This window comes from Myotis nattereri, assembly GCF_964212035.1.
Source record: "Myotis nattereri genome assembly, chromosome: 1".
NCBI classification, from domain to species: domain Eukaryota; kingdom Metazoa; phylum Chordata; class Mammalia; order Chiroptera; family Vespertilionidae; genus Myotis; species Myotis nattereri.
Genome location: NC_138075.1, coordinates 54,219,892 through 54,247,028, shown reverse-complemented (window position 1 = coordinate 54,247,028; position 27,137 = coordinate 54,219,892). Strand labels below are relative to the sequence as shown.

General features: G+C 39.9%; 1 pseudogene across 1 annotated transcript; it reads right to left on the bottom strand.

Annotated features, from left to right (window-relative positions):
* Positions 1–618: 618 nt before the first annotated feature.
* LOC308518194 (phosphatidylinositol N-acetylglucosaminyltransferase subunit C-like) lies at positions 619–19,164 on the bottom strand (annotated as a pseudogene). Its single transcript has 3 exons — positions 19,082–19,164; positions 1,352–1,728; positions 619–1,110 (listed from the first exon to the last, which is right to left on the bottom strand). The product of its transcript is annotated as a phosphatidylinositol N-acetylglucosaminyltransferase subunit C-like (transcript).
* Between the last annotated feature and the right edge of the window lie 7,973 nt (positions 19,165–27,137).

The following is a 27,137-nucleotide window of genomic DNA, read 5'->3' as shown; positions in this document are numbered from 1 at the left end:
TTGTAGGCCTTGTTCCATTGTTTTTTGCTTCCAGAATTGCTGTTGACATATCTGCCATTCTGATTCTTAAAACTCTGTGTGTTATCTGGTTTGTTTGGGACTTTTTTCTCTTAAAAAAAATTTTTTTTTTTTTTATGCTTGGGGATGTGACATTCCACAATGGTATGCCTTGATATAGGTCTTTATTCACTCAGTGTGCTGGCCACTTGTTATGGCCTTTATGTTCTTTCAGTTTGGGGACTTGTACCCTTTCATTCTGGGTGAATTTTGTGTTTCTGTGATGATTGCTGTCCTCCATTTTGTTTTTCTTTGGGGACGTCTGTTATTCAGCTATTGGCTCTCTTGGACTGATATTCTTATCTTCTTGTATTTTCTTTCTTCTTTTTTTGATATGTTGTTATTTTTAATAATTAGAAACCATATCTCTTCATTTGTTATAGTGAGTAATAAATGGGAGAGAATCATCCACAAGGGCCCCGGAAAGCTTTTCCATCCACCAAGTAACAGAAAGGATAAGCCTCTTCACAACCCAGGCCTTTGGTAAACTTTGTGTTTTGATCTCTGTTCTCCCACCCACATCAGTCTGCTGCTTCCAGAATGGAACTCTGCCTTCAAATCTTATTCTCGTTGGGAGGCTGGTCCATCAGCTGGCCTTGTTAACAAAATGGAGGTTTCTAACTTAACTGAGAACCCTGGACAAGTTTTGATCTCAGCCTCATCCCAAGGCCCATAAATGTTTTTTTTTAAAAAGCTGCAGGTGAGTGAGGTAGAAAAGGCAGAGACAGGAGACGGACACCAGCAGAAGGGCAGAGGATTGCTCCCACACAAGAATGGACAGCAGGCCTCTCAGACGCAAAAGAAAAAAGAAAGTGACCCCACATAGCTGTGAGGAGTACATGCCGTCAGTTTCTTCTGTAACATGAGCCACAGGGAAAAAATCTGGATGGCAAATGTTACCATGATGCAGGCATGCAGGAACCCAGGCAGGCATGAGGCAAGGCAGATAGAAGCAAAGATGGCCATGTTCAAGGACAGCGTGCTGGACACAATGGCATCACTGGTGCGCTAGTCGAAGAGGGTGAGGTGGCCAAAGAGCATGAAGATTGACATGGCGCCCTAACCGTTTTGGCTCAGTGGATAGAGCGTCGGCCTGCAGACTGAAGGGTCCCAGGTCCGATTCCGGTCAAGGGCATGTACCTTGGTTGCGGGCACATCCCCTGTGGGGAGTGTGCAGGAGACAGCTGAATCAATGTTTCTCTCTAATCAATGTTTCTAACTTTCTATCCCTCTCCCGTCCTCTCTGTAAAAAAAATCAATAAAACATATTTAAAAAAAAAAAAAAGATTGACATGGCATAGATGGTGTCAGTGCTCACAGACTGTCAGGGTCTTCAGTACTGGGGAAATCTCATATGTGAAAGTCATAAAGTCATTGGGTTTGCCCACTTCTGAGTCCTTCAGTGAGATCAAACAAAGCATAGCCAATCAGTGAAGCCAGGTTGGTCCCAAAAAGCCAATGGCGGTGGTAGGGGGTGGTGGGGGTAGGTGACCCTTGTCCATATACTAGAAAAACACACAGACACTACATAGCTGCTTATCACCATGCTGGATGCAAATACCACAACCCAAAATTGATATTTCCCGGCATATTTCCTGGAGCTTTTCCAGGAGCCATTGGTCCACATAGTTATCAGGAAAGGGCTGTTGCTGATATAAGACCTTCCATCGCCTGGAGTGAGTTACAGGTTAGACACATTGTCCTTTCCCTCCAACTCAGGCCAGTTTAATTTCCCTTGTAGAAATCAATGTGGTTCTTGTTCTTTATAAAGGTTTGAAATCAGACCTCTCTGGAAATTCCATGCTTGCTGTGGTTGATATATGCTGACCTTCCCTTGCTTTCAAAGGCAGCCACCCAGGCTGGGCCTGAAACAGATGAGTTTCTCTCTGAGGCAGGACAGCACAGCACAGCCAAGTTCCCGCCGCATGACTGAGCGGGGGTGGCCAGCGGCCTTCTTCCTCCTCTTTTCCATTGCTTGCTTTTTGTATTGTTTTCTGAAACCTTTCCTCAACTACCTTCCAATTCTTGTATTGAATTTTTCCATGGCTGTGTATTATCCACAAAATTTCTTTCCTTTCCTTTCTTTTTTGATTATTTTTTAAATAAAAGGGAATTCTTTTGTGTGTCATAGAAACTGAAGCTATTAATGACTTTTTAATTTTTTTTGCTTCTCTAGGTGGTGTTTCTGAGGGCTTTTTCTTTCTGTGTGTGTGTGTGTGTGTGTGTGTGTTGTTTGGGTTTTGTTTTGTTTGTTTTTGTAATTTCTTTGTTTTGGTCTCTTGGTTGGAAGCATTCCTCAAATATCTGATCATTTTCTCTGTTCATATTTAAGGAATCACTTAAAAATGGATTTGGTTAGATGCTCGGTGTGCCTGAGTGACCCTTGCTGACTGATGGGTTCTCTGCTATAACATAATGAGGACCACAGAACCTAACTGCAAGTGGTTAGCATATAGAAAGAGACTTTTAAAAGTCAAACAGAGCAAATAATAGAGCAAAGGCCTAATTTCTTCAATGTACAGAAAAATTGAACAATTCAATAAAAAATGACTGATAATCCAATAGAAAAATGTACAAAGAATTTAAAGGAAAAGTTTATATTAAGATAAATGCACATGGGTAATAAAAATAGTAAAAGTTATTTAACCTCACTAATAATTAAAGAAATATATATTATACCTAGAACTAAGTATACATTTAAAAATCTTGCCTTAACCGGTTTGGCTCAGCGGATAGAGCATATATACTTATATGCATAAATATATATATATACTTTATATATGTATATACTTTATTTCATACTTTACATAATGTTTTCTACAATGTGTTTTTCACCTAACAATATATCTAAGCTATCTTCCCATGTCTGGGTGCATAGCAATACACAGGAATATAAAATGGATGCCTAGAATTTCATATAATATATGAACCACAATTTACTTAAATTATTTCTAATTGATGAGCATTTGGGTATTTTTTTTTCTATAACAACATTGCAATTGTGTCTCCATCTTTCTGTACTTGTGTAAAGAATATCTTTTCAATAAATTTTTAGAAGTATAATGGCTTGATCAAAGGGAGTAAATATAGAAAAATTTTATCACTTTTGCCAAATTACTCTCCAGGAACAATATACCAGTTCATAGTACTACCAATGGTATGTAAGAGTAACAACTTACATATATTCTTGAGATTCTGGATATTCTCAACCTTTTTCAACTTGGCATTTTAACAAGATTTTTATTTATTTATTTATTTTTAAATATATTTTATTGATTTTTTACAGAGAGGAAGGGAGAGGGATGGAGAGTTAGAAACATCGATGAGAGAGAAACATCTATCAGCTGCCTCCTGCACACCCCCTACTGGGTATGTGCCCTCAACCAAGGTACATGCCCTTGACCGGAATCAAACCTGGGACCCTTGAGTCCGCAGACCGACGCTTTATCCGCTGAGCCAAACCGGTTAAGGCAAGATTTTTAAATGTATACTTAGTTCTAGGTATAATATATATTTCTTTAATTATTAGTGAGGTTAAATAGCTTTTACTATTTTTATTACCCATGTGCATTTATCTTAATATAAACTTTTCCTTTAAATTCTTTGTACATTTTTCTATTGGGTTATTAGTCATTTTTTATTGAATTGTTCAATTTTTCTGTACATTGAAGAAATTAGGCCTTTGCTCTATTATTTGCTCTGTTTGACTTTTAAAAGTCTCTTTCTAGTTTTATTGTTTTCCTAATGGAAATTTTAAATTTATATGTATATTTTACTTTACGGTTTGAGTTTTATGTGAATCTTTGAAGAGCCTTCCTTACTCTGAGATGTTAAAAAAAAAGCATTCACTATGTTTTAGCAAGTGTTTCATACTGGTTTTTATTATACTGAGGCACCATACTTTATTTAAACAATCCTCTGTTATTAGACCTTTATGTTGTTTTCCATTTTCTGAAGGTTACGTCCTCTTGTTTTGTCTTGGACGCCCTCAGAAACTGAAAAACAATAGTTCTATGTATTGTTTACAGAGTCTTTATGTAAATAAGTAAAAGTTTTTCTCCTCTGGTTTCAATAATTTCAACTAATTTAACCACATTTCATTTCATTTTTGGGTTCATTTTTGTGACTCTTCTCTCAGAATGTCCCTGCCATTTCACATGTACATTGAAATGCCAGTGCCCAAACTTGGCATAATACTTGAAGGGCGTGACCAATTCTAAGTTTAGCAAAGGGATACTTTCCTAGCTCTTGGATGTCATAGACCTATTAATATATTTCACTATCACAGTTGGCTTTATAAAAACAGTCACACTATATTGCTGACTCATTCTCAGCTGGTGGTTCCAGGCTATCAAATCCATAAGACTAGAAACAATGTCTACATGTTAGATGGAAGCAAAAAAGATTCAAAAGGATCCTGGAGTTTTTGAACGCTGGGGCTAAGATGAAACTTAGGAAGAAATAAAAAGTTTTACATTTAATGTTTTGGGTTTTTTTTTAAAGTCCTGAGTACAGGATAGGGATGATTTCACTTAATATACTGAAACATTTTAGCTTACTGTAAACTTAATATCAACAACAATGTGAAACAGCTGCCAAAAAGTTTAATGCATTTTTGACAGGAAAAAAAAAATTGATGCCTGACTGTTCACAGCCTTTCTCTTCCCTCCTTCAATCAAGGGAAGTTCTTTCTTGGCAAGATCAGCTCCTTGGTCTTTTTAAGAGATTGGTGGAGTGGGTAAGAGGAAATAAATTTCATCAACACCTCTTTAGGAAAAAAAATCTATTGGAAAAGTTGGAGAGATGCTGAGGACAAGAAGAGGCACTAAGACAGGCAAAGCCAATAAGCACTGGCTAAGAGAGTTTGGAAAGTTTATAAAAAAGAGAAAAGAGAAAGAAATTGGATTAGCTGCTGTGTTGTGACAGGGAGGTTTTTTAGATGAGGAAAGAGGTTTTAAAGGAAGTGTTGTCATGTGTTATGAATATCGAGTCACTTTGTGTGTGTTCTAAGTGACTTAAGTAAAATTTAAACATTTTTCCATTTATTTTTAGATGTCTAAAATGTGTGTCGTTGGGCGGGACTTTGAACTGAGAAACGGTGGTAACAGAATATCTGAACTGTATACAGTTTACAAAATCTTATGTTCCATAAACAGAACTATGGTGTTCACCATAATAAAGATGACAATCATGTCATTTGGTCATCTTCAGCCCTGGGTATCACATTTTCACAAGCTCTGGGTATCACATTTTGCTAGGGCTGCCATAACCAAGTACCACAGAATGAGTGGCTTAAACAACAGAAATCTATTTTCTCACAATTCTGAAGTCTAGAAGTCCAAGATCAAGGAGTTGACAAGATTGTTTTCCTCGGAGGCATCCCTCCTTGGTTTGTAGATGGCCATCTCCTACTGTCTTCCTAAGGCCCTCCCTCTGTGTATCTGTGTGGATGGTATCTCCTCTTTCTATGAGACCAGTCATATTGGATTAAAGCCCACCATAATGGACTCATTTGAAGTTTATTATTTCATTAAGACCTTATTTGCAAATACAGTCATATTCTGAGGTACTGGGGTTAAGACTTCAACAAGGATACACAATTCAGACTAAATCACCGAATTACTGACCAATGCAATCTTTATTCTCATTTTCAGATCCCTTTGAATTTTATTGCTGGTTTTTCAGCACTCTTACCACGTTCTTATAATCTATAAACAACCTGAATAGTCTCAACTTCTTCATTAAATTATTGTTAAAATTAGTAAATTCACCTGGCTGATACATAATATACAGAAATACATAATATTTCTGTTTTGCTCAAAAGTATTTAGAATCTGGTAGTTTGTTCGATATGTACAAAATGATACCTAAGTTGGTCCTTTGCATATTATGTATATAATATCCAAACACACACACAAACAAACAAAAACAAAACAACAATTTCCTTTTCTGCAAAAGCAAGTGGGTCAGAAAATCTGCAAAGTCTCTTCCAGTCCTGAAATCTTACAATTCTGATTCAAGGATAATAAAAGTATAATATGTTGTTAAATATAACTTTTAAATATTGGTTATGTGTTATAAATTGGGCATGTAGGAAAGGTAGAGATCAAGTTAGGAATTGTAAAAGGTTTTCTTAAAATATGAATGGACAATTTAAAATAGCTCGGAGGAGAATCCTTTAAGTCTGATTGCTAACCTAGCGGTAGGCCTTCAGAATCATAATAACTTTTCATTTTATTTTAATATTTATTGTTGAAAGATTACATAGGTCCTCCTTTTCCCCCAAATGAACCTCTTCCAGCCTGCTCCTGTCGTCCCCCCCACTCCAGGCCCTCACCACCCCATTGTCTGTGTTCACAGGTTATGCATATATGCATGCAAGTTCATTGGTTGATCTCTTCTGACCCACCCTCCTCTCCATGCCCCCTGAGGTTCAACAGTCTGTTCCTGCTTCTACGACTCTGGGTCTATTTTTGAACATCAGTTTATTTGGTTCCATAATAACTCTTAATGATGGCAATTCAGATTCCCAGTTTCATATTGTTTCTATAACCACTATTTTCTCTCATAGTTGTATATGCTTCTAAACTGATTGAAGACAACTGACCATGTACACTCATGCCTTGTGTATATTTTGTATCTCTTTAAAGCTGCATGGAAAAATATATTTCCCATTTCCTTTACTTTCATTTTATTCTATAGTTTTTGTTTTTTTGCAGAAATAGGAGCACTTAATCACCATTAACTGATTGTCCATGTATTTAGGCATAGAAGAATAGATAATAAACTTCTGCAGTACACAGATAAATATCTGAGTTTGACAGTTTTTACATTATATTTATTCATAGTTCCCAAACTCATGAAGAAATCTATTCATATACTTTTCAACAAGCCAGGATTACATAGTGGATCTGCCAATCCCTAAAATTAGTTTTTTAAAATACCTTGTACAAGTCAGAAAATATGGCTCATCTCTTTGAAGGTTGAAGACAGGCTAATATTTTATTTTTCTTTAAAAAATAAGATAAGGGCTGACTTTCAGGCAAAAGTTGTGAAAATGTAGCAGTAATACTTAGAGCTTGGCTTTCTACAGTGAATAATTACACTTTGAAAGACTTTCATATAGTACTGAGGCTCATTTCTGACATTAAGTTAAAATCACTTTAGCATGAATAATTTTTAAATAAAACATTTTCTGAGGGAGGAAAAGAACCATATTGGATTTTATCTGGTTATTAAATCCAAACAGTGCTTTGTATCAAGAAAGTGGATATTGTGCCCAGCATTATTAACATATTCTATTTAGAAAAATGACATTGTTATTCATATGAAAACAGATGTCTGTCTAGATAAAGTTAAATGCCTTCACAGGCTTCAACATGTGTACATGAAATTACATAAATTAATTACAGTTCAAGCAAGGACTTGACTGCTCTTCTGCTATAAAGGGAGTGTTTGAGTTATCTACTGCTGCATAACGAACCACCCCAAAATTTAATGGCTTAAAATAAAGCTTGGCAAACTTTTTCTGTAAAGGGCCAAATAGATATTTTTAGACTTTGTAGACCATACAATCCCTGTCACAACTACTCAAACTACTGTTTTAACTCAAAAGCAACCATAGACAATATGTAAAAAAATGGGTGTGGCCTTGTTCCAATAAAACTTTATTTACAAAGAGGCAGTGAGCCAGATTTGGCCCACAGGTCATAGATTGTTGACTCCTGCTTTCTTAAAGCTTATAATTCTATGGTTGGTATTTTGGACAGGGCTCTCAATGGGGATGACGTGCCTCTGCTCTCCTTGGTTGGATGGGTTGACATGTGTCTATTGGCAAATCAGCTGGTGCAGAATGGTCATGAATAGTCTCACATGTCTGGCAGTTGACTGCGGCTTTTGCCTGGGCACCTCCGATTGCCTCCACATCGGCCTCTGTAGCAGGCTGCCTAGGGGGTTCTCACATGGCAGCTGCTTTCAGTGGGACTAAAGTAGAGGCATCAAGACTTCTCTGAGGCCTCAGCCAGGAAGTCTCACAATGTCGCTTCACCATATTCTATTGGTCAAAGTCACAAGGCAGACCCAGATTCAACAGACTCTACCTCTCGATGGGAGAAGTTGCAAAGAATTTGTGGCCATTCAAAATTCACTATGGGGAGTAAATTCTGTCAAAACACAGTGCTGTTAATTCCTCTAAGACTTTTACCAACGAGTGTCTGATGTTGAAAAACCTCATTATTGTGGTCACAATTCTCACTGTAAATCACATAGCCACAACTTAAACAAGAAATAAGAAATAATCAACATTTCCATTCAAACTATTTTGAAGTTTTTGTGAAAAGAAAGCAGCTATAAAAGTAAAAGAAATATTTTAAAGACTCAGAGTGGAATGATCTCATTTTAATTTTTAAATTAGATGCCTGGTCAAGAGGGTCATTTGAAGAGGATATAGTGAGGGAGAATGTCGAAGGTAGTTAAATAGGGATGGTTAGATCTGATTCTTGGAAGTGAAAAGATTATTGCCTTTGGAATGACTCCTTTTATTCTAGGAAACTTCCCTCAATGGGCCTTTAGTTATATTTGACTAAGATAAGTCCAAGCTTCTCCTCTGCAAAATTACACTTTTTAACTTTGTAATTAAAATATATTTTATGGAGAGGTTCTTTATCTCATTCTTCATCAAATTTAATGCACTGGTTTTAGCACTGACTGTGGTTTTTTCACCCTTCAATTAATTATTATTATTACTAGAGGCCTGATGCACGAATTTGTGCATGGGTGGGGGTCCCTTGGCCTGGGTGGGGATGGGGCCGATGGGGGCAGAGGGAGGTTGGCTCGCCAGGGGTAGGGGCCATGGGAAGTTCTGATCGGGCTGATCAGAGCTGGCCAGCCAGTGGGGAGGGACTGTGGGAGGTTGGCTGGCTGTGGGAGCGCATTGACCACCAGGGGGCAATTCCTGCATTGAGCATCTGCCCCCTGGTGGTCAGTGCATATCATGGCAACTGGTCGTTCAGTTGCTTAGGCTTTTATACATATAGATGGTTGTCGAATAATGATTTTCTAAAATTCCATCATTTTTTCTATATTTACTAATTATAAGGAAAATCTTTCTCCTTTATTATATCAATATAGATTCATGAATCCTATTCAATTCAATTTTATAATTCATACTACTGTTACTTATTTTGATGATCAGATTGTCCCAAAGTTGGCCAGTGGGAGCCTCCAGAAGCTGGCTTTTTTGTCCTTTTAACATCTTCATTATTTTTTAATGCTTCCTTTCTTTCTGACACAAGATATTCCAGCCTCATCTTGTACATTCCCTGCCTCTACTCTACCTTCCTTTAAATGGAGAATGGAATTTAGAAACCAAGATCTGGATGCTAAATGTGCTCATTGCTATTGGGATATTGCTGTTTCCAGGCTCTCACAGTAGACAAAGCTAGTGAGTGTATGTATATACATATGTATTTATTGATACATTTACAATCATATCTATTTTCCATCTAAGTACCCACCTATGGAAATCCATGAGTTCATTGGTACTGTTGATCCCAAAACACAAGGTTCATTCTAGTTTTCTCATTCGTACTTGCCTTTTCCAACAATGAGAATCTGGGCAACCATTATTTTCAATATACCGCTGACCCTTGAACAACACAGGTTTGAACTCTGCAGGTCCACTTATGTAATTGTGTTGTTGCTTTTTGTTTTTGTTTCTGTTTTTTTTTTTTTTTCAATAAGTATACAGTCAGCCCTCCATATCTCTGAGCTTCACATCCATGGATTCAATCAAACGTGGACTGAAAATAGAATTTTCCATCCACAGTTAGGAAACTGTAGGTGTGAAGGGCCAACTATGCATTATTCTACTTCATTTTATATAAGGAACTTGAGCATCTACAAATTTTGGTGTGCTCAGGAGTCTTGAAACAAATCCCCCATGGATATTAAGGGACTGTAGTTATGTTTTGGGGGAGTCAAAAGTTTTACACAGATTTTCATCTGTACAGGGGCTCGGTGCCCATAACCCCCATATTCTTCAAGGGTCAACTGGATTCACATGTTTGTTTAATAGCCCTGTGTGTGACCACTTTCCCACTGCTGCTGCCATCCCTCCATGTGAACACCCTTCTCATGCCACTCACGCTCTGACACCTTGGTCCAGAATGTCACCTCCCCACATGGATTCCCTGTCACACTGCTCAGGCTCTAACTGTACACCAGCCCACCACAACCACTGCTCATCCCGCTGTTCCCAGCTGCCTACACAGACTTTTGGGCTAAACCTTGAAGGAAGGAAATAATGAGTGTAGTTTCTTGATTTTTTTTCTCGCTTTTATTTGGATTAGGGCCTATAAAAATTATATTTGTATAACTGCAATACAAAGCTTCAAAAACAGCTTTTGTGTGGCTAAACCTACAAATAACTAAGTATCATCACAACATGTATTACCAGTGAATTAGTTGTTACAATATTGCTATCACTGGTTAATCTACAACATTCTTTTTAATAGTTCTGTTGTTTGGATGCTATGGTGTTTAGACTCGCAGATAAAAGATCTGCCACTGTAATTATTTTCATAGCTCTTACCTCCTTTTACTTAGGAATGATAATCAATAGTTCTTGCCATGCCCACATCCCTCTTGTAAAAGTAGCCTATTAAATTCTTAATATTACATAATTGTAATCCTTACAAGAGTCAACACTGATTAGACACTGACCCAAAGGCCATCAATCTATGATTTGACCAGAATACAGTTCTGCCTATAACAGATGCTGTTGGTTCCCTGCCTGTATCCCCCTCCATAGTCCCTGATCCATATGAGGCTGACAGCATCCTGCTGTAAACACCTGCCACTTTCTACCTAAGGGAAATAGGGCAGGCTGAATGTACATGGGATAACCCCGCAGGAATCAGCCCTCAGCCAATGACAGATGGGAATTAAATGACAAATACCCAACTTCTTTGCCTCTTATTGGGATAACTCTGCAGAATATTCTACACGGTCTCCCAGAGTTTCCCCTTGGCACATTTGCCCATCACAGTAACCTGTTCAACAATGAATCCTTTACTGGCTTTCTTCCCTTCCTTGTCTCAATTCCCCACTTGCCTAAAAGCGCTTCCAGGGACCACCTCCCCAGTTAACTACCAGCTCTCACATTCTTGCCTCCAAGTCAACTTCTGTGGAAACCCAACCTAAGAAACTGCTCAAATGTCATGATAGTTATTAGTAGAACCAAAGAGATATATTTTCTTAGATATTTAAACTGGAATTAAAGTCATCCACCACGTAATGATACTTTCTGAGTAATGTGTCCTTAGGCAGTTTTGTCAAACATCATAGAATGCACACATACAAATGTAAATGTTATAGCCTACTGCTTATCTGAGCTACTGTTCTGTAGGGGGTGTGGTTCTATGCAAAGTAACCTCACAGGGTGATTTTTAGGCAAGTAAGTAAAAAGCTAGGAAAATTGCTTGGCAAGTGGAATGGGGAAACTGAGACAGATATCTAAACAAGGCCAAGCAATTTATAGCCAGCTAATAAACCGCAAGGTCTTATCTTCCCTAACCAAGGACACTTAGGATCAAATGTTTTACACATTCCAGACCAAGCTGTGGCAGGCCCACCGGGTTTCTTTCCAATGACATTCTTTGAAGGTGAAACTGACCAGAGAATGACCCTGATCCCTCTATATGCTCATTTTGATGTATCAGCATATCAAAGAACACACCTGGGAAGTAGATGAATGTTCTGATTGAGTCGTCCCCTAAATTTCCTGCCTTTAGAAAGCAGATAAAAACCCTTGACCACGCCTATGCCTTCCCCCTACCTTCTTTTCTCAGGTGTGCATCTTTGCTTTTTTTTTCCTCCCAAGCTCTAAAGCAGTGGTTCTCAACTTGTGGGTCGCAACCCCTTTGGGGATCGAACGACTCTTTCACAGGGGTCGCCTAAGACCATCGGAAAACACATATATAATTACATATTGTTTTTGTGATTAATCACTATGCCTTAATTATGTTCAATTTGTAACAATGAAATTTGGGGTCACCACAACATGAGGAACTGTATTAAAGGGTCGAGGCATTAGGAAGGTTGAGCACCACCGCTCTAAAGGTTCTCAGGAGACTTGAAACCAGGGCAGTAGCAGGTAGCAGTAGCTTGTCCCAGGCTAACCCCTTGCACCTGTTCCAAGGGCCCTCCTTTCACTTCTGTACCTTGTTTCCTGAGCCCACACAGTCCAGCGTGGCTCACTTCTGTTACTGTGACTTCCTTTACTGCCTCTAGGCAGCTCAGCCTAGGCTCACTCCTGTTGCTGTGATCTTGCCTCTTCCATCTTAAGCCCTTCCTTTGTTTCACTGTCCTCAGCTTTAATAAACATACTCTCAAAATCACCTGGACTTATATCATGAAATCTTTCCTGCAGGAAGTCAAGAACCCACACATTCCAGACCATGCCAGGGTAGACCCACCCTTCCTGGTAACAACCTCATAAATTCCTAACTGGGCAGGTCATGGTGGGTAGTCACACTCCAGGCATATACCTTCTTTAGTACAAGGTTCATCTTTGCCTTAAGCACGCCCTGTCCATTGTTTCTGTGCAACTAGGTTAACACAGTTTTGAAATGCCTCTTTTCAGACACCCTCCTTCTAAAGCATAACCACCCTCAAAAGAGCACATAATCTTAACTACCCTCAAATCTAATCCTCGCCTTGCTTTCTCCCACTTTCATGTGCATAAAATAAGCTGCAAACTGTTGTTTCTTTGAAGCATTTATCTCAGACTGTTGAGATCTTGCTTCCAGGTGTATCCTCTCTTTCACTCAAATACATGTTTATAAAAATTCAGACATTCAGCTGAAGACAAAAGAAGATGTTGGGGTTGGGGGAATCAATTATGGGAGGTTATCAGGAAAAGCACAGAAAACAAGGGTAAGGTTACTATGCAGATTTAGTCTTTGTCTTCTGCCTTGATAAGCGTTTCTAGAGATAAGGTCACCCCCTTCTCCTTGGTGCAGCAAGAGAGACACCCTCATAAAAGTAGATTTTCCTTACAAATGTAAATGCATTTTACAAAGGGTGCCTTCTACTTGGTTTTCAGCTTTTCCCACATCTGCTGTTTCTTAAAACTAACCAGCGTAAGTATGTTTTCATAGATGCAAAAAAGACAATAGACAGGCTCAGTTAAGGTAACAATTGACCTCTGTCAGGGAAGATACCGGCCTAGGACATGACTACCCTCCATGACTTGCTTTTAGTTAGGAGTTTTAATTTCAGACCATCCTATGTAGTTACTTTAGGTCTCTGAGTTTGTAAGGCTGCCACACAGACCTCCCCTGAGCTTGTCATGTTTCATATGCAGCCCCTTTTTCATCCATAGTGCATAGGAAAAAATATAGCATACATAGGACTTGGTACTACCCACTATTTCAGGCTTCCATTGGGGGTCTTGAAACATATCCTCCATGGATGGGGGTGGGGGTGGGGGATGCTACTGTACTTTTTTGTAATAGGAAGTGTGTTAGAGATATATAGCCAAGTGTGAAAGGTGATTTGTCCCAAAGCCTTTAATAAACATATTTGAGTAAATCTAAGTGTCTTCTGGCCAATTTCACTTGGATGTCTTAAAAAGAACTAAAAGTAATCTGAAATTAAGACTGAACCTCTCAAAGCTGGTTTTCTTTTAATACCCCTATCAGTAATACTCCTATCAGTAATGTCACCACCTTTTATCCGATTTATGTGTAAGTCAGAAACTTCTTTGTCTTCACTTCATCCATATCCAATTAATCACCAAGTTGTGTTTATTTTACTTTCTAAATGTCTTTTGGATCTTTCTGCTTATTCCCAACTCTGCTGCCACTTCCTTTGTTCAAGCTATCATCATGCTGGACTATTATTCCAACCTACAAATTGGTCTTCCCTGTGTGTATTCTTGTTCCCAGCCATTTCATTTTAATCTATTTCTATCCTGAAGGCCAACATGTATGTGTGTGTGTGTGTGTGTGTGTGTGTGTGTGTGTGTGTGAATGTAATCTGTTTATGTTACTTCCTCTATTCTTATCCTGCTTAAAACTCTTCAAAAGTCTATTGGACATCTGATGATTTCTGTCCAGAAAGTTCCCCCCCTCCCTATGGTAGATACCCTAAATTTATTTTAGGAAACCACTTTCCCAAGTGGTTTAAGATTACACCAACCTCTAACTCCAGAGTTAAGGATGCCTTAACTGGCATACTCTCCTCTAACCACAGAGATTGTTTTAGAGAAGGCCACTTAACCAATACCCAAATCACTGAAAGTACTGCACTCCCCAGCCAAAAGAATTGGTTCAAGGTGGGCATTAATTTGAGCAAATCCAATCAGGGACATTGGCTCTTGTGACCAAGATGAAAGCCAGACTGAAGATTAAGCTAGAAAAAGGATGAGAGGAGAATCAAGTGACCCCAGAGAACCAGAGCTGGGGCATGAGAACATCCTCCTCCTATGGATAAAGCTGTGCTTGGATAGTGTCTGACCTCTGAACTTTACCACTGCATAAACCAAAGATCTGGGGGTGGGTGAGGGTGGGTGTTAAGGTACGTTAGACAGGATTTTCCATCACTTGCAGCTGAAAGATTCTTAGCTAATATCTATCCAAGCTAATGTACAGCATTGCACATGGAATATAGGCAAAAGTCCTTAATACAACTTGAAGTACATTTACATTTGCTACCTGGGTTCAAGCCACAGAGGCTGACCTTTAACCTCTGTTCATGCCATTCCTTCTTCCTGAAATCCTCTTGGCCTTTCACATACCCAGTGTTATGCTTCTTATCCTACTTATTCTTTAACTCAGTTCAAGTGCCTTTCATGGGTCTTCAAACAGACCAGATCCTTGTTAATCACTCTCAAAGCATGAAACACAGTGAGTTTTGCTACTTGGAAGTATAGAAATTACACATTTATTTGTGAAATTCTCTCATAAAAGTCTGTCTCTCTCACTTAACTATAAGCTACATATGGGAAACTCTCTTTTTCCTCACTAATTACAGTTCCTGGGACATAGTTAGTGCTTTATTTCTGCTGTTGTTGAATAAATTAATTAAAGAAGTCAAGGAGAGGGAAACATTCTCTTAGCACAGTAAGTTTCAGTTAACTTCACACTTTCTCAAATAACTTGGATTGCATTTGAAAAGAAGCAGAAAGTCACAGTGAGTATCAGTAGTTCCTGTTCAAAATGAAAATGGGTTAGTAAAATTTATTTTAAAGCTATGGTGGGAGGAATTATCCTGGTCATACCCAAGCAATTTCTAAAAATGAGAAATTTTAAAAATAGATATATCAGAAACATACCATTTTATCTAGAGAATAAATTAAGTACTAAGTTAACATCCTTATAAGTTAAAGAAGATAAATTTGTTTTTAACTTAACTCAACCAAAGGGGGCAGAATTCTACCAATGTATTAAATTAGAAGTAGATGGAATGATTTGGGAAAAACAGGATTTCTGGCAGAGTCATTCCTCTAGATTAAAGCTGCAACAAAAAAACTGATGTTTGCAATTTCATTTCAATGTTGGATCACGTTTCAACAGTCACTTTCTCTCAGCTATTGGAAAAAGAGTTTGGAATGATTTTGTTATAGTACAAATTGGTTTTACATTATGGCCAAAAAAAACTATTTTAAATGAATTTCAGTTTTAAGAAGTTATATTTCTGCATCAAATTTTCTTTCCTGGTGTTCCATCCTCACACCACAGAAAACAGATGTGTATAGAAAGGTTAAGCTAACCAAATTGTTACTCTAATGAGAGTTTCATAAATAAAACAAAATTTATTATATAGTTAGTGGAACAGTTTGTGTTGTTTTCAATAATGGTCAAATGAAAATATACCATCAGTCAATCTGGACTTTGAATGAGCTATCTATCTATATAAAAGCCTAAGCGACCATTCATTCTACCGGTAGCTATGACACGCACTGACCACCAGGGGGCAGACGCTCAATGCACAGGCATGGAAACATGGAACAGACTGATGAATCTCAGAGGGAAGGGGGAAGGGGGGAGGGTGAGAAGAGATTAACCAAAGATCTTATATGCATACTAGAGGCCCAGTGCATGAATTTGTGCACCAGTGGGGTCCCTCAGCCTAGCCTGTGGGGTTTGGGCTGAAACTGGCAGTCCAACATCCCTGGAGGGGTTCCGGATTGCGAAAGGGCACAGGCCAGGCTGAGGGACCCCACCAATGCAGGAATCCATGCACCAGGCCTCTGGTGATTTCATAATTAAGGACACCTAGAAAATTAATATCATAATTCTTATACCTCTAAATTTATTTTTCCTTCAACCTGAAATGCCTTCACTTCTCATTTCTGTCTAATCCAAATTCTCCTCAGTTTTTAACAACACACCAAATTCACACCTTACAACCTTATTATTCTGGGTTGGTTTGCTGTTGTTTTTATACTCCTAGATTACTGTGTGGGAATCACTGGACTCCCAACTATCAATCCAAGGACTACATTTTGTGTTTCTCAAATCACCTGGAAAACATAAAGTACATCTTCTAAACTCTTCTCCCACTTCTAAGATTTGACTCAGTAAATCAGGGAATCTAAGGTATCTTTTAAATTTTCAAACATTCTTTGTACATCCATGTCTACAGCAGCATTGTTCACAATAGCTGAAAGATGGAAGCAACTAAGTATTATCCATCCACGATGAATGGATAAACAAAATGTGGTATATACATACAATGGAATATTATTCAATCTTATAGTAATGCAATCTAATATATGCTACAAGGTGAATGACCCTTATATTGTACATTTTTTTACTTTCATGGGCTAGTAATAAAATCCTAATGTGTGACTCAGATCCCTCAGCACAGGAATGTGGGTTTTTGTTCACAGCATCAGTTTAGCCACTGAAACAAGTAGAGGTACTAGTTAAGCATTAGGGGAACTTAGAATGGATAGTATATGAGGTGTTGTGGAGGAGGGCCAGTTGTGGCAAATGTTTTCTCCCATTCTTTAAAGTTGTCTTTTCACTTTCTTGACAGTGTTGTATGAAACATAAAATTTTTTTAATTTTGATGAAGTCCAATTTTTCTTTTCTTCTTTGGTTACTTATGCTTTTCGTGTCATATCTAAGAAACCACTGTCTGATTCAAGGTCACAAAGGTTTAAACCTATATTTTCTCCTAAGAATTGTATAGTTTTCATTCTTATATTTAGGTCTTTGATTCTATGTGAGTTCATTTTTTTATATGAGGTAGGTGTATAACTTCATTCTTTTGCATATGGATATCCATTTCTCTCAGCACCATTTCCTGAAGAGACACGTCTTACCCCATTAAATTATCCTGGCACCCTTGTTGAAAATCAAATGCCCATGAATACATGGTTTTATTTATGGGCTCTCAATTCTATATATCTATCCTTATGCCAACCCATAATTATTTTTACTAACTAGAATGCCTATTTTTCCAGTGCGATGGGTAACATTCTGTTATTCATGCGGTCATTTACCAAATGTTTCTAAGTACCTTCTCTATGTCAGGCACTGTGTAGGTTTTTAGGGATTAGGGGAAATATTGTCATTTAGGATAAAAGATAAATCTCCTTAGATGTATTTCCTCACACAGAGCTCCCTAGGAATAGTTCATTTTAATCTGTAGACCTATGAACTAAAGAGACAAAGTATCTTTTCTGCATATTCCCAACATACAGTAATGGGACAGGCCCAAATAACTATGATAGACTGCTGGAGGCAAAGACCAAAAAGTAGTTAACATATTAAGTGTGAAAAGTCTGTCAGAAGGCTGATGGACTTTGATATTCAGCAATGTCTGAGAATCAGCATAATATTATCTGCTGCTGGCTGAATGGCTGAAGACACTCCCCTAACCTGATAATCCTTTATTGTTTACCAAACCTTACCATTGATGTCTGTTTGCTTTGCTAAAGGGCAAATGTATATTCTAGTAAATAAAAAGCTATGGGTCCGGAGATTCAGGGAGCCACTCCACTAGAGAGAAGGTTTCTGCCTGGTTCCCCATGCCTTCTAAATTTATATTTCTTGTCTAGTGTATCTGTTTATGTTGCAGTCCCTTCTCAAGATCCTGAATCCTTGCTGCAAAAGGTTGCGGCAATAGACATTGCCATTCCAAAAGCGGGTAGGGTGGGGATGAATTACATAGAAGTCATTGGTCCAGAGCAGTACTAAAACCCAGCTGGACATATTGTTGTCATTTTCTTGATTAGAGAATCAGTCCTACTGTCTGGGAATGATTTCCCAAGGCTCTGGGCTCTACCCTCTGTATTCTTGACTTCTCCAGTTTACATGGAAAATAGCCCACATTTGCAGCTGAGTAATTTTCTGCCCATAGAAAGTTGAGGGTCCAAAGATCTCTTTTCATTTTTTATTATCTCTGTATCTTTTTATCCAAGTTGATAAAATTATTTTCAAACCTTTGTGGGGGGTTTTATAAATCAGTTTATAATTCACTCCATTAAACAAAATTTATATCCACGGATCTCTTTGAGATAAGCTTCTCTTGCTTTTCTCCTCCTGTTATGTTCCTGGGGGACAGGACCTTTAAGATTCTTAGAAATCTTCTTTAAATACAGATACCCTTAAGATCCTTAGAAGTCCTTTTGTCTGACTAAATTATTGTCTGAGGAAACCATTTTAGATTTTTCTGAGATCATAACAATGGATCTTATAGTTCTTCCCTAGATTTGATCTTTGCTGTGAAAGCTTTTTTCTTAATTGACAATCTTGAAGAGCCTGGAAGTGATAGTTTTATTTTCAAATTCAGCTCTTTATTTAGCTTATTTCTGACTTCTCACATTTTACTATAAGCAAGAAGAGGCCAGGTGCCACCTTCAACATTCTTCCAGGAAATCTCAGCTAGATCACAGCTCATTAGGTATATTTTCTACTTTCTATGTTATCACAGGTTATAATGTTGCTAAACATCATGTCAGTACAAACAAGGATCTTCTTTCTCCAATTTCCAATAACATTTTCCTTACTTTCCTTTAAGCCCTCTCTGAGAGCCCTCTTGAAGGCCACTAGACTCTGTCTCTAGTCTCTTCAAAGCCTTTTCTCCTTCCATCTACTGCCCCAAAGTCCCAAAGCCATTTCTACAATTTTATTATTTTTTAATTTTTATTTTTTAAATTTAATTTAAAGATAATTTTATTGATTTCAGAGAGGAAGGAAGAGGGAGAGAGAGAATCATCAATTGGCTGCCTCCCGAAGACCCCCTCCTTGGGATCAAGCCTGCAACCCAGGCATGTGCCCTGACCAGGAATCAAACTGTGACCTCCTGGTTCATAGGTTGACACTCAACCATTGAGCCACACTGACTTCTAGAATTTTAAAGTTTTGTTACAGCTAGACCCTAATCCCATGCATTCCCAGCTACTATGGCTACAATATAAATTACCCCAAAACTTGATGGCTTACAGCAACTGTTTATTATGCTCATGGATTCTGTGGGTCAGGAACTTTGTGGGAGTGGCTTGTCTCTTTTTCATAATATTTGTGAGATGGAGGGCTTGAAAGTTGGGAACTGGAATCATCTGGATTCTTATTACTCACATGTATGGCAGTGGATACAAACCATTCACTGTGGCCCTCAGTCCCTCTGTATGTGGTTTTTCTGAATGGGCTAATTTTGGCTTCCTCTTATCATGGTGGCTTTTTGTGACCTAAACTTGGAAGTCACACAGTGTTATTTCTGCCTTAGTCTATTAGTCAAGATACTCATAAGGTCCTCCCAAGTTCAAATACTTCACTTCTTTTTATGTATTTTATTTTATTTATTTATTATTATTATTTTTAATCCTCACCCAAGGATGTTTTTCCATTAATTTTTAGAGGGAGTGGAAGAGAGAGAAGGAAAGACAGAGAGAAATATCAATGTGAGAGAAACACATTGATTGATTCCTACCTGCATGTTCCCCAACCAGGGTCCAGGCCGGGAGGAGCCTGCAACTGAGATACATGCCCTTGACCAGAATTGAACCCGTGACCTTTTGGTCTGCAGCCAACACTCTGTCTACTGAGCCAAACCTGCTAGGGCTCAACTACTTCACTTCTTGATGGAGAAGTGGCAATTTGAGAAATATGAAGAGCATATGGGACCAGAAATATTGCTGTGCTCATTTTGTAAAACACAGGAGAAACCTAGAAAGGTATTCCTTCAATAAGTCTCCTGCATAAGAATTCCATCTTGGGCTCTGCTTCTAAGAAGCTTGACTGCATTAGTTTCAAGGGCTGCTATAATAAAGGACCATGAGCTGTAGAATTTTATTGTTTCCCAGTTCTGGAGGCCAGGAACCCAAGATTGAGGTGTTGATAGGGTTGCTTCTTCCTGAGGTTGCGAGGAAGAATCTGGCCATGCCTTCCCTCCAGCTTCTGGTGGTTTGCTGGCAATCTTTAGTGTTCCTTAATTTGTAGAAACAGCACTTCAATCTCTGCCTTCATCTTCACATGGCAGTCTCCCTGTGTGCAAGTCTGTGTCCAAATTTCCCTTTTTCTAAAGATACCAGTCATATTGCATTAGGGCCCACTCTAATGAGGTCATCTTAACTATTACATCTGCAATGACCCTATCTTATCTAATAAAGAGGGAATATGCAAATTGACCATCATGCCATAATGGTCAAGATGGCTGCACCCACAGCGGAGGCAGGGATTCCGTAATGAGCCCTAATGAGCAATCAGCAGAGACCTGATGCTGCGCCCCCCGCCTAATGGGGCTTGACAGAGGACCTCAGGCCACCCCCCTGCCCAGGCACCAGGCTGGGGGACCTCAGGCTGTACCCCCCACCTGGCAGGGCTTGACAGGAGACCTCAGGCCGTGCCCCCCCCACAGTGGGGCTTGAGAGGGGGCCTCAGGATGCACCCCCCACCTGGCAGGGCTTGATGGGGGACCTCAGGCTGTGCCCACCCCCCCACACACACGCGTGGAGCTTGATGGGAAACCTTAAGGTGCGCCCCCTGCCCCAGCCCAGGCCAGGGGACCTGAGGCCACGCCCCCTGCCATGTGGGGCTTGACAGGGGACCTCAGGCCATGCCCCCTGCCCGCAGGGCTTGATGGGGGATCTGAGACTGCACCCCCTGCCTGGTGGGGCTTGATGGGGACCTCAAGGCATGCTCCCTTCCTCAGCCTGGGCCCGGGGACCTCAGACTGTGCACGCAGCCCTGGGCCAGGGGACCTGAGGCTGTGCCCCCTGCCTGGCAGGGCTTGATGGGGGACCTCAGGCTGTGCCCCCGGCCCAGGCCAGGGGACCTCAAGGTGCACACCTTTGTCCGGGCCAGGGGACCTCAGGCTGCGTCCCTCGCCCAGCAGGGCTTGACAGGGGTGGGGCCGCCTGGGTCTGGATAGCCCAATGGGGGTGGGGCCAGCCTGGTCTGGGTCTCATGCGATTTCGAGGCGCACATAGATGAGTGGGGACTTGACTCTGGTTCCCATGGTGCATTTCAGACTCTGACAAGAGGAAGATTTTCATATACATTTTACTAATTTTCTTTCATCTCTGACACTTCTATTATAGAGAAAGGGCAAATAGCAATATTAAAATATTTCCTCTAATTAATTGTGCATGAATTTCATGCACCGGGTCACTAGTTTCAAAATAAAGTCACATTCTGAGGTGCTAGGGTTAAGACTAACATGTGAATTTGAGGGTGGTGGACATAATTAAATCAATAATACTAACCTAAGAAATAAGAGTACCTACTTTCCAGAAAATCAGAAATAATGCATAGGAAATTCATGGTACCAATCAAATGATTAATAAATGTTAGCCAACATCATTATTTATCTTTGGATCTAGAGAAACTAAGACAGTGCTTAGCACATTGTAAGCAAATAGTGAACATCTTTTTGAATATTGTCTGTCTGGCATTCACTCCATCTTTTTCTGCTAAGAACATCTTGAAACAATTCCCTTTCCAGTCCTGGTAAGCAATCATGCAAAATGCCCTGCCCTCCCATGAACAGAAGGTAAGTAGATGGATGACCCAAGAATGCCATTCAGACTCTGTCTCCCAATAATTAAATCCACATTGTCTCTGGCCTCCCCATGACTTAGCCATTTGGAGGAGGTATTGTGGGTATTTGCCTGGAGCCCAGTACTTTATAACTCTCCCTTTGGTTAGAGAGTTTCCTTATTTCCCAAGTTAAAAGTCAGAAATTGTGCTTTCCTAGCCCTCTTTGTAGCCAAGTACAAGTATGTGATCTAGGCCCACACCCCATATACCTCTGTGAAACGTCCTTTGAGAAGAGACTAATGTGAAGAAGAAATGCCATGGGAATCCATTTATGCCAGTAAGAGTGACAACATTGTCCTTGGCCTTCAGAGGTAGCACTGTTGAGTTTCTGATAACCAAGCTGGTAATAGCACCTGCATCAGTAAAATTCCTGCTGGCTGTGGGAAATGCAGCATTGAGTGCTGGGAGGGGGTTGTGGAGGCAGCAGCAATGTCCTCAGGCTAGTTCTGATGCCTGTTCTAGGCAGTGTTCTGGAAGTTCGGCCTTGAGCCTACCTCTCTAGCCCTCCTGGTAATTTTGTGACCTGTCACATATCTTTTAATGAATTTCTTTTTTGTTTAGTCAATCAATTGGATTTCTGTGACTTCCAACTAAAATTTCTGGTATTAATATAATAATCAGTAAAAATCAATAATACTAATTAACAGTATTGAATCTGATAAATTAATGACAATTCTGGGAAGTAAACATTATTATTCCCATTGTACAGATGAAAAAGAGATCCAGTAATATTTAGTGTATCCTGCCAATGGTCAAGCAGCTAGTAAATCCTAAACCAGAGATTTAAATCCCAGTCTCTTTGTTAAAAGCTCTACAAAGTTCATTTTTTTTTAGTATGCTGTTTGAAACATGCTTTCAGAAATAATCTTGTGACAGAATAGATTGTCTTGCTCAGAATTCATCCCAATCTCCTTGTAATCTGCCTTCCCCTACAACAGTGTCTAGGAAGCTAAAATTGGCATTTCCCAGGCTCATTTGCAACTAGGAATATGATTTAGACTCCACCAAATAGATGCACTTGTGTGAAAACTGAATTTAGAACTGAGTCGAGTAGGAAGGAGGGAAGGCCTTCATTTTGATGGTACAAATCAGGTACACATGGTTTGGGCCAATAATGGAAGCTACAACTTTCTGGTTCCTGAATTGTGGCAAAAGTAGTGTGATCTTGGAACTGGCAGGTGGCACAGGACTCCTTGATCCCCCCAGCTTCCTGGTTGTTGCAGAGAGAGTTCTCTAGGCTGGTCAGCTCTGCAGTGGTGTTCTGCAGTCATTACTAGAGGCCTAGCCTAGAGCCCACTCCTCCAGCCTTCTAACCTCTGAACATCGGATTCCCTGCATCAATGCTTCCTGCTTAAACTACTAGACAGGTTTCTAGTATCAGCTTCTGAATTCTGTCAAATACAAGCATATACAGAGGTCACATACTACATACCCAAGCAGCACTGCATAGGAACTCTCATCTTTTCTCAGAGTCACAATTAAAGGAGGGAGAGGGAGAAAGTATGTATTTGAGGTAAATCAATATACTGAAGTCTTAGGACTTCTAAGCACCATCTTTTCAATCTTGTCACACTTGTGTCTCAAGAAACTGAGTGTATCAGTCAAGGCACAGGCAAGCTATAGATGACTCATTCAAATGGGATAATCTAGGGAGACTTGAATAAATACCAATTTTCAAAGACCTGCTCAAAGTGAAGAGAACCACAGGGGTTATGCAGTGCCCCTAGATGTGAAGGTAGCAGAAGACAGCCTGTTATGGAATGAATGCGTTCAAATTCCAACCCCCAATGTGGTGGTAATAGGAGATGGGGGCTTTGGAGGGTGCTAAGGTCATGAGGGTGGAGCCCTCATGAATGGGATTGGTGTCCTTATAAAAAAGACTCCAGAGATCTCTAGCCCAGTGGTTCTCAACCTTCTGGCCCTTTAAATACAGTTCCCCATGTTGTGACCCAACCATAAAATTATTTTCGTTGCTACTTCATAACTGTAATGTTGCTACTGTTATGAACCGTAATGTAAATATCTGATATGCAGGATGGTCTTAGGCAACCCCTGTGAAAGGGTCATTCGACCACCAAAGGGGTCGCGACCCACAGGTTGAGAACCACTACAAGTCTAGCCCTTCTTCCATCCGCATCTCACTGTATGCGGATACAGTGAGAATTTGGCAGTCTGCAACCAGAAAGTGGGCACTCATCAGATGCCTAATCTGACATATGCTAATCTCAGACTTCCAGGCTCCAGGACCATGAGAAATATATTTTTGTTGTTTATAAGCCATGTACTTTGTCATAGCAGCCTGAACTGACTAAGCTGTTAGGAACACCTGAGACAGATTTGTAGCGAGGTTGTATTCCAGAAGCTGTGACTTTTGGTTGAGGGATTCAACTAAATCACGGCGATCTCACACTCTGCCCGCCTTTCAATATCCTGTCAATTCCTTGGACCCACCTGGAAGTCAGATGACAACAGCCTAGGTTGTAGTCCTTACATGACAACCTCCCACTGTGGGAAACAATGCAGAGTCAACTTGAGGAGCAAATGGGAGATACCCAGAACAGCCAGTAAAAACAACCAGTGCAGTCAGAGATCATAAAGAATGTGGGTTGAAGCGTTGTAACGCTACTGACATTTTTTGGGTGTGTGGTGGAAATGCAGCCTTTTGTTTGTTTGGTGCTACTGAATTTTTTTAATGCTTTCAGGTCGAGTTTATTCATTCTCTTTAAAGCTAGGCAATTATAATCTGCTCTACATGATTTGAGGGTATTTTATCAAGCTTAGCAGACTGTCATAAAGAGTGGTAAATGTAAGACACCTTAGAGATCTCGTTGAACACTTCTCATTTCCTAGATGAGGAAACTAAGACTTAGGAAAATGAAATAAGTTCCTCCAAAGTCACATGTCCAAAAAGTTGCAGAACTAGAAGACATGACAAAATCTACCGATGCCCAGGACAGGGATTCTTCCACGATCTGCAGCTAAAATCCGTGCTGAACACAAGTTATGCTCATTACAGTGCCTGGCTGTGAGGCGGTTGCAGTCTCAGTCTTGAGCATCCCTCTGCCTCGGTTTCATTATTCTCTTCATTTTAAACATTTACCTGAGCAGCTGAATGTCAGACATTTTTCCTAAAAATAACTAAAAGAGATGCAGGAGGAAATTAGCATAATGCATTTTATCTATAATTTACAGTGTGTAATCTAAAAATGTGCGACAAAGCAAAGCTAGTAGTGCAGAGAAAATTCCCCTGGGATATTTGCTTCCATTTAAAAACACCTCGGTAAGTGGGGTTGTGGGAGCAGCAGCCTGTGACACACTTCCATCAGGGTAAAATGTTATTCCAGTGATTCACAGCGAGAGGCCTCACAAACACTTGGAGTCGGTATAAAGGTTCTTGCCATCAGGATAAAACGAGAGTTGCAGTGGGTGGTCCCATTCCAGCCTCATGTCTCCTTCTACTTCTGTCCTGGCTTAGGTGGTTGCCCTGGAAACAGTGGGGTGGCAAAACAAAACCATTTGGAACAACTTTTAGGAAGCCTTATGCATGAAGGCCTAATTTTTATTTGCTGCTGCCTTTTTACTCTTCTTAACAGGTGACTTCTCCAAGGCTGTCATTCCCTGCCAGGGTGTGCTCTTTGGACTCCCCTGAAAGCTGAATCATTCTAAAGTCTTTGGCAAGGTCCAGCTGGAGGGCTGGCCAGAGGTTGGCAGAGAGCAGAGGAGAGGGGCTTTATTTCTCGTTGTTCAGCTTTGGATCCCAACACAGATGGTCCCGATCTCCTCCCCCTCTGAAGAATTTTTCTAAAATGACACCCAAGTTTTTCTTGGCAGAAATGATAATTCCTGGCAAACAGTTCGCTGCAGCTCTAATTATGATGACAGCTTTAATGGAGAAGATAATCATATTAAATGGTTCTTATTCAGTTCCATGTGATGAATTAGTGATTACCATGAAATGTGTTAGGCAGCCAAAAAAATAAGGGGAAGGGGATTCCAAAACTGGGTAGGAAATAGGACAAAATAACCTTTAAAGGGGAGATGCTGATTCTCATATCCCTTGTGGTTTATTTACTGATTAAGAAACCCCTTTTGTCTGATGTGTCTGAAAAAATTTTTGTGACACCTGTTAAAATGGTAAAGAAGGTTCTATCAAGACCATTGCAACAGGATCTGACTCTATTGCAATCGGAGAGAGAGATTGGGCTCAACTCCCAATACAACAGGCCAAGAGGCAGAGCGAGAGGTCAGTGGATGGAAAATTACTAAGAGGAGACATCAAGAATAGTGGGATTCTTTTTCAACAGGATTCCTGCCAAAGGCAGGTCAAGGACGTACACATCACAGGTGGGGGATGAGACACTTGACCAGATAATGAGGGTTATCAGATATTAATTGTTAAGGGGAATCTCACTAAACTTACTTAGCAGGATTCTTGTTAAATCTGAGGTAGGCTTGCCAAAGACAGGACATGGCCAAAATGGAGGCCTGAGGATTTGTCAGTCCTTCTTCTTGTTAAGGAACGAAGTGATATTCAAAATTCCTCTGAATGACATAAATCCATTTCTTGTTCAGCCTCCTTTTGTTCATTAAAGATTAGATGAACCATCTGTTGGGATTGGAGGATATTTACTGGATGGTGCAAATCATCCGACCTTTAAGAAAGAGAATTTCTATTTAAACAAAATAGAAAAACAAAGATTGGAGCCACCTATAAATCCAGTTTTCTGAGTCCAGAGGGCAGTCATTTGAGAAGATTTATAGATATTGGACTTGAAGCATCCTTAGAGGGTGGAGTGAGAACAGTAGTGGCAACCTGACAGATTCCTTTGCAGTTTGAACGTCATGGGTGATGTCATAAACATCAGTGTCACAGTCATGGTTCTTTCCCAGAGCAGAGCATGAAAGATGAAAAACTTTTAGGAAAATTCCTGAGTAGCCTACACAGTAGCAGCTCCAGGCATGAAGGTTTCTGTTGTCCAGCTTCAGCTCGACAAGAGCAGTGATGGCAAACCTATTACACGCGTG